This window comes from Lathamus discolor, chromosome 1 (assembly GCF_037157495.1).
Source record: "Lathamus discolor isolate bLatDis1 chromosome 1, bLatDis1.hap1, whole genome shotgun sequence".
Lineage (NCBI taxonomy): Eukaryota > Metazoa > Chordata > Aves > Psittaciformes > Psittacidae > Lathamus > Lathamus discolor.
In genome coordinates, this window is record NC_088884.1 from 3700481 (window position 1) to 3708964 (window position 8484).

Here is an 8484-nt window from a genome sequence, read left to right on the forward strand (position 1 = left end):
AGAACTTCCTCCTTCTATCCAATCTAAGCTTCCCCTTTTTCAGTTTTAACCCATTACCCCTTGTCCTGTCACTACAGTCCCTGACGAAGAGTCCCTCCCCAGCATCCCTATAGGCCCCCCTCAGGTACTGGAAGGCTGCTCTGAGGTCTCCACGCAGTCTTCTCTTCTCCAGGCTGAACAGCCCCAACTTCCTCAGCCTGTCTTCATACGGGAGGTGCTCCAGTCCCCTGATCATCCTCGTGGCCTCCTCTGGACTTGTTCCAGCAGTTCCATGTCCTTTTTATGTTGAGGACACCAGAACTGCACACAATGCTCCAGGTGAGGTCTCACAAGAGCAGAGTAGAGGGGCAGGATCACCTCCTTTGACCTGCTGGTCACGCTCCTTTTGCAAGCAAAACTGAACAATATTCAACACAACTTTCCAGAGAAATGTGTCTTACAGGAAAGACAAACCTGTGGTTAAGGTGCTAGTGAGTCTTTGTAGACCTAGATTTACTTCCCAGGTCTGCTATGCATATCTACTGTGGCCTGGTGCAAGCTCTCTTGATAGGCTTTGACTTTTCTTCCTCTATAAGCATATGTCTAGAGTATATATGTAAGTATATAGAGTATGAACATTAGTCATACTCTGTTGCTCTAAGTTGTTCAGAACTTACGGAATGGAATTCAAGCCCAACTAACCAGAGTTGGCCGAAAGTCTGTAATCTTTAAAGTTCATTAAAATTTAACTAGCTGCATCCAAACTAACCCTCTAAATTTCCTCTATTATCAGTGGAATGACTCTAGAAGTATGATCAATCCTATTCTAAGTCAGATAACTGGAAAAGTAGGCAGATGCTGCCCTCCATTACTGTGTATCACCTTGCTCATCACTTTGGGGTTCAGTACGGCCTTATCTTCAGAGAGATACACTAGCGCCATTGTATAAATAAGGAGAATATAAAAATACCTCAACTGGCTGTGAATCAGGCTTGCTTCTCCCAAGACTGGTTCTGAATGGCTATGCTGTGAGTGTCCTGGGACTTAGGTCTCTGTTGTGGCACCCTGGTTTGGTAACCAGAGACAGGAACAGTCAAGGGGTTGATCCATCTCACCATCCCCCTGAGTAGTCTAAACTTCATCACTTTGTCTGTAAGGCTTATGGAGTGTGTTGCAAGCCTTGCTAAACTCAAGAAGAACATCAGCAGCTGCTCTCCTCTCTTTCACCAAGCTAATAATCTCATTGTAGAAGGTTTTTGTACAGGCTGGTCAGACATGATCACACCTTTCTAAACCCATGCTGACTACTCCTAATCACCTTCTTGTCCACAGCAAGTTTTGAAATTGCTTCCCAGAGGATTTTCTCCATCAGCTTCTTACGGATGAAGGTGAGGCTTACCAGCCTGCAGAACCCTTACCTTCCTCTGGCCCTCCTTCAAGATAGGAGTGACATTTGCTTTCTTCTATTTCTTCTATTCTGCACTTCAGCTGAGGACCAGACTCATGATATAGGTCTTAATCACTTCAAAACAGAAACCTCATACATGTCTGTGTGGCTGGATATATCCTGGTTGTCATCTGCCTGCAACTCAGCTTAGAAAGCCCCAGCTATCAAGCCAGACATTTGCTACAGTCCATTGCCATGAAGAAGCTGAAGCCTTTTAGGAATATTTGGTAAAGCCCTGGGACAACTACTGGTGAGTTGGGATCCACCGCAACTGCTCATATTTGCCTTGCTTGAACAGAGGCTGGGTCCATGCTCACTCAGTGGGTGCACTTGGGCTCTCCAGCTTCAACGCAGCTTAACCTGCAACTGCACCCAAGGGTGACTGTGGGCTGTGAGAGACGCATTGGGTTTTAAAGCCATCCAGGACCCCAGCGTGACTGATATGTAGCACTCAGTGCGACCAATACGTAGCACCCCAGAGTACGGTCAATCACTTATCCTGAGATTTCTCATCAAAGCAATGATGTTGCCTCCTAAGCTCAAGTGATTGAAAGTTTGCCTAAATAACTTGAGTGTGATAGGAGATGCTCAGTGAAGATGAAGCTGTAGGAATGCTTAAAGGCACAGGCTCCTTTTCATTCTGCATTGTCATGTGTTCAACTAGAAACCCCTTAATCTCTGTTCCAAGAAGCAACTGGGTTCTGTCTGTCTGGGACCCAGCTATCACTGGTCTGCTGCCTAAACAGAAACCTGCCAGTATACAGCAGCTGGAGAGGTGAATCATAACTTTAATAATCACCTAGAGGAACATGCTGTTTGAGTGGAGAGAAAATAAAAACTAAGCATCACATTTAATTTATGATGTGGGTCTTTCTTTTGCAGGAACATAAACAGAAAATAAACAGACACCGAAGGAAAGATCTCGGCTTTCACTTTGAAATTCTTTCATTATTGTTGTTAACCTCCCAGTAGCAAAGGAAATGAGTTCTCCAGTAATCATTTCCATGTAATTTTCAGCTCCCTTCTGTTGATAGCATTGTGTATAACCCCTTTACTAACAGTGACTTCAAACTGCATACTTTGATATTCCATTCAGCTGGTGGGGAAAGCAAAAATCAGTTCTAAAAAAGCTATTTTATCTCTGCTGTGCACGAGCTCAGCGGGGTAATGTGAGATCTCAGAGAGTGTATTTATATTCAGTCATTGGCATTTTCCACCAGGGTGAAATTCTTCAAGATATCACCTCTCATTTCCTCCCTCCTTCCTTCCCCAAATGCCACGGGGCCAAAGTAGAGGAGAAAAAGGGACAAAATAGCAACCCTCATTCAAAAGAAGAAATAATCCACCCAGTGAATCAACTCAGTCTGGTCATACTATGCAGAAAGAAAAGAGGAAAAAAGAATGAGAAAATGGGGGAAATGGAGCATGTGGTTATCAAAAGGGTAATAAATCCCAGACCACGGTGGCATTTCTGAGATAGCGAGGTAGGTGTCAGCAGTGACACAAAGTGACCTTTCTTGGAAAAGGTGATGTTAAAACTGAATGCATTTTAGTTCTTCAGGAGATCCAGTGGCACTGAAATTCAGGTGGGAGGAGGAACTTTACTTGTTGCTTTGTGCTGGGCTGTCTCCACACCAAATCAGACATTTGCTTCTCTTTCTTTGGGTGGACTGAAAAGAAGGGAATAAATAGAAAGAAACCACAGCAGGTTTGGCTGAAAAACATCCATCTTTGTGCCAAAAGCAGGGCTTGAACCTGATAAAATGAGACATTGCCTCAAGATTTCAATTAAACTCCTTGTCTGTAAATCACAGTGTTTCACATAAAGGGAGAAATCTGTATCAACTCAAGCCACTATTTTTGCAGCACCAACCACCTTGAAGCACTTTCCATATTCCACATGGAGAGTCTTTAATGCATCTCTTGGGAACTGTGATGTGGAGCAGAGGAGCATATGGGAGAATAAGATTTCCTGCACCCAAAGTCTGACATAGCTGAGAAGGTGACTAGGGAAGTTCAAGATGCAGGCTAGGTCTGTAAAGGACCACTGCAAGAGAAAAGATGCATTTGTCCTTGGTATAAAGAAATAATAAAGTCAGAGTGCTAAGTGTTAACCGTTTATTAGCCACATAACAAGCACCAAAAATGCTGTGAAGTAAACCCAGCCGCTGTGATCCCTGTGCTATCTCTGGCTGTGTTCCTATTTTCGATGATGCTAACTGGCTGAAGATACTACCCCAGTTCCTCACTGCCTAGTCCTGAAATCTCTGAATGACAAGAAATCAGCCCATCCTGAAGTGACCTCATCCAAAAGCTTCAGTATTGTTATTCCAGATTTATACCACTGTAAGTTAGAATAGAATCATAGAATCATAGAATCATAAATTAGGCCAGAATACTTTGGTTACCATCATTTTGTGGATCTCCTATGGCCTTGACAATGACAGGGCAGCAACAGACTGAGACCTCTTCCCTTTGTATCACCCGTCTGCACTTCTGCATCCTTCTGCATGCATGCAGATGTTCATCCTCTCACTTTTCACCATGCAGAGAGGTGATTTCATCTAGCCAAAATGATTTCATAAGTTACTTCATGCCAGCCATGGAGCAGGGGGGCTGGAAATGCCTAAGTGAAGACTTTTTTTCTGCTCCAAGGCGAAGTCAAAAACCCCCAGAAGTCCTAATAAATTAACTCAAAAGGAAACTCATTCGAGCAGCTTTAATGGATATCAGAATATTCTTCTTCTAACTGATAGAAGTCACTTTGATCTACTCTCAGACATAGCAGCTTCCTTCAATGCTCTCAGCAATGTCCTCAGCAAGTTTACGACTTGGATCCACAATTCCTGAATGCCTGGCCATCTTGGACATGGACATTTAGTTCCTATCAGTCTCTCTCAGGCTGTTTTTCTTTCATTCACTCACTGTGTTTAAATTACTCCTTTTTTACTCAGTCAGTGGAGAATTGAAATCTGCTGATGTGAGGATCTCTGAACAGATGGGAGAGCTGTATTGATTATGCAGTTGAGAGTAGGACATTTGTTAAAAGTAAATAATAAGAGTTTAAATGCTGTGTACAAACCTTTATAAAACCTGGTGAAGCAAATCAAATAATCCTTGCAGAAATCTACCCGAGTTTTTAACAAGGTGATGAAATTCAAGAGCCTTTTTCCGCTTCCTTATGTTAGTGCTGATACAAGAGCTGATTGAATTAACAGTGTGGAACTGCTAGAGATGAGCCTGCCTTCAACATCCCAGCCAAATGAGATGGTTGCAGCTGATGTGTGAAAGGGGAAAGAGAACTGATGAGGGGGAGAGAGCAGGACAGGAGCTGTGCAGTGCAAGCCAGTTTTGTTCGGAGTAGAGAGGGAAATGTATCTTTCATCATAGATTCAGAGTCTGGTCCCAAACTCACTCTGCTGTGCATGGCATGCAGATTGGGGTCTAAGGAAGGGCATGGTGTAAAGCCATGGGTGAAATGCATCCTTACTGATTTTAATTCAAGTTTGGTATGTATAAAGTCCTTCTGAACTGAGAGCACTGTGAAGTCCATGCTCAAAATCCTCTGTCTCTCCGTCCACTTAATCACACATTACCAACTACTCTGTATGGTCATAACTCTGAATGACCATGTTAGGTTGAAAAATCGATTAAAATTTTAAGGTTAGACAAAAAAATGGGAGATTTGGAGGAGGAAAAAATAATCTGGTGCTTGGTCTGCTATATATTGCTGTATGCAATGCTTTCCTGGTTTATCTGTGGTGATCAGTCAGTCTCAGGGCAAAGTCTGCAGCAGAGACTGAGTCATTCCATGAGGAGTGTTCAAAGTGATATTAACAGCTCAAGCTGGGAAACAGGGTATTTTCACCAAGAAAGTGGCATTGCAAACTATTTGTATGGGAGAAGACAGAATTTTCCCGAGGACCACTTCCCTGCTGTTTTCACATTAACCTATTTTAGCTCCAGAACAACCAACAACCAAAAGACAGTTCAGCAGCACAGACATGCTCACATACACTCAAGCATGAGGGCATGCATCTGGACACATGCACCCCGGCATCCACATCGATGCTGGCCCTTAAAATGCTGGAGATGCCTCCTCCAGAAGGACATTGCTTCCCTCAAGTGTTCATCACTGCTGCTGCAGAAGGAAATATTCGGGATCATACTGCTTCATCTCCCCAGAGTCAAGTGACTGAACAGAGCAAGGAATCAAAGCAAGCAGGGTTCCCCTGATTGCTAAACGAATTGAGCCATTTATCCTGAGCCCTCATTTTCATCCACCATGTGGGGCTGGACACCATGAAGCACCTCCCTGCTTGCTTCCCACCGTGATGGTATGAGCAAGGAGGAAACTCTCCTTTGCTCCTATGACATTTTGAATGCCTCAAACAACAGGTTTCACACCATACAAAATACGGTATGAAATATAATACTATTACATTTCCATACACCATAAGCAGATTCTGATGAGAAATATCTTACAGATCCAAGGTGTTGTGGAACAATCCCCATTTAAAGAAAAAGCAAGAGATAACAACAGTTTCAAGCCAATTTGCCCTTCCAACGCAGAGGTAAATGTCTGGCCCCAGGACTTCCAGCAGAAGCCACAACCTAGGAATCTGGGATATGGATAAGCTGAAATACAGATCTGTGCAGTGAAGGAAAGATTCCTATGCACTTCCATAACAACAAAAAAATCAATTAAAAAATGAAATAACTCTGCATGTAACGATTAACTAACTTGTGGAACTCACTGCTGAAGGACAGGATGGAATTTAACAGCACACCAAATGTTTTAGCAATTTCTAGTGAAACACTTCTGGAACAGGAAAAGAAATAATGTTAAAATTCATAGCTGGGTCAGATCAATAGCCCTCATCTCAGAAGTCATGGTGAGAAGTCCTTGCGCAGGGAAAAATTCTAAGAACAGACGGAACCTCCCAGTTTTTCTTCCCGTTTAGCTCCAACTGTAAGTAAAGAAGGAATAGAATGATCTGCAGAAAAGATGGCTTGGTGACAGTGGTAATACAGGAGGGTTTGAGGTAAAAAAATCTATTTCCCAGCTTTGCCACTGATTCCCAGGGTGGTCTTAGCAAAAGGCAAATATTACCTCTGCACACTTCCTTTCCTATAAGAAAGAGATGACAAGTCTTCTTTAAAAGGGATGTGTGGTAAGTATAGAGCCATAGCACTTTTGAGATGCTCTGCTAATACGGTGATGAAAAATACAGACATTGCATGAAAAGACAGATAAAGGAGAAGCTGTTTAAGTCATGTTACTCCTGATTCGCATCAGGAATAGAAGGAAATTCCCACAATGAAGAACACTCCTTTGGAGCAGAAGGGTGCTGTGTAACATCACTAAGGCATTGCACCAACATTAAAGGGAATTGCTGCTATAAACAATTTAGTTGAAAAAATGAGAATCTTTTGTTCATTTGCCTTCCTTATTTACAAGCAGGTAGTGGTTTTACTAACTTATTCTTCACTCAGAATAGCTGGTGTGAACATATAGTTGCATTTATGATCGCAGGACCACAGTGTTGTTCTCATTACTCCTTCCTGGCTATTTGCGCCACATGTTGGATATTGAATCACACACCAGGGATGATGCCGCTACAGCATCAGCTGTCTTTAGGAAAAAAAAAAAGCCTTCCCTTTTTTCCTTTTGTTGGCAAATCATCTGCAAAAAGCTCAGCATTGTTTGAATAATAAAAAAGCTTTTACAGATGGCCACAAAAGCAAGAGGATTCTCATGAATATTTATTCTCACCGATTCTCCTGACAGCTTCACTTTCTGCACATTCTTACACATAAACACTTTTGCACATAAACACAAAAGAGCTCACAGATCACGTATTTTGAAGCACTATCTAGAGATCTTCCCCAGAGGAAAAGCCCTCTTGTGTTCAACTCTTTGGATGCATGGATGAAAAATTACCTCTTTCCTGAAAAGCTTGAGGTGCACAAAATCTGACGTGATACCATCCTTATTTTGCAGACGAGGAACTGATGGTGGCCACAATAGAGAGACTTGCCCTAAATTAGGTGGCAAATGGTAGAATAACAGAATTAACCTCTGCTCTTTCGTAATTCCCATCCTTGCACAATGTTACGATCTAGGTACTTTTTACCAGGCAGTGATTTAGGAACTTTATAGTGTAAGGATTATCAGCTTTGCACTCTTCATAACTCCAAGCAACGTGCTACCCTATACGGGGTACCCTATATAACTACTTTATAAGTAGTGTCAATGCACTTCATATCCTAGTCAAGGCAAGAACTGGAATTATTCACTTCAATAAGCACGGGCTATTTTGCCCCAGCTAAATTCCACATCCAGCCCATGATTTTTGAAACAAAGGCAAAGTCTTTTTATGCACTGCCATAGTAAATAGTATTTGAATGGCATAGCACATGGAGTGCGAGGCACCCAGGCAGGAGGGATGGAAGGTGACGCATTCAGCTGCTCTACTTCTGCCCCCATGGCTGTTTTACGTGAGTTGAATCACTGCAGATTATGCCTGATTGAAAGGAAACAGTATATTCTGTGGTGTTTAAAGATGTCACACTAGCTGCAGAGCTTTTGGAAACCAGTGAGTCAGCAGGAGGAACACAATGCTGGCTCCAGCTATTAGGCAGTTATTTAAAACCGAACAGAAACAAAATAAAAAGCCACTTGTGAATTCAACAGATGCAGTGAATTCCCTGCTTTGCAAAAGCTAAAGTGTTTGCACAGAGGAGAGGGGCACTTTTTTTAACATAAAGGTCACTGCAGTTCAATTCAAATGAATTATTCAGGACTTTCTTTTAATCTCATTAAATGTGAATGTCTGCAAACAACTTCTGAATATGCAGAGAAAATCAAAGCCCAGCAAAAAATCCTGTTCACTGATGGCAAAGCAGCAGGTCAGACATCTTATGGATGCACACAAGAGCGCAGCCAGGTTTTAACCCAACCAAGGGAACACAAATGAGAGCTCAAAATGCCAGCTGACTTCTTGTGAACCACATCTGTTCTCATGTGTCTCTTGCCTTCCATGCATGGCTGGCTT